Here is a 664-nt window from a genome sequence, read left to right as displayed (position 1 = left end):
TTATGTTAATTAGGCTTTTTCTTTTTTGAGACAGAGTCTTACTATGTTGCCCTTGGCAGAGTGCTGTAGCGTCACAGCTCACTGCATCCTCAGAACTCTTGGGCTCAAGTGATTCTCTTGCCTCAGCCTCCCAAGTAGCTGGGACTACAGGCGCCCGCCACAACACCTGGCCATTTTTTTTGTTCTTGCAGTTGTTATTGTTGTTTAGCTGGCCAGGGCCAAGCTCGAACCCGCCAGCCTCTGTGCATGTAGCTGCTGCCATAACCATTGTGCTACAGGCACTGAGCCTAAATAGGCTTTTTCTTATTAATTACTAATTGCTCTTTATTAGGAAAAGTAGTCCTCTGACTATTAATACTTGCAAATATTTTCTCATAGTTTGGCATTTGTCTTTTGACTTTGGTTGTGTGTTTGTCACACATCAGGTTTTGATTTTTATGTAGGTAGATTTTTCAATCATTTCATTTATGACTTCTGGGGTTTGTGTCATAACTCAGAAAAACCTCTTGGATATTATGAACACAAATTCTCCCATGGACTTCTCTTTTTAAAAACAATCACTTAAATATTTTGTATATCCAGAATTTAGGTTAGTGAAAAGTGTAAAGAGTATATCCAACCTACTGTTTCTCCCCCAGCTGGCTAGTGATATCTTTTTTTTTTT

Source organism: Otolemur garnettii, unplaced genomic scaffold (genome assembly GCF_000181295.1).
Source record: "Otolemur garnettii isolate 467f Iridium unplaced genomic scaffold, OtoGar3 scaffold00077, whole genome shotgun sequence".
NCBI classification, from domain to species: domain Eukaryota; kingdom Metazoa; phylum Chordata; class Mammalia; order Primates; family Galagidae; genus Otolemur; species Otolemur garnettii.
Note: the sequence above shows the minus strand (reverse complement) of the source record.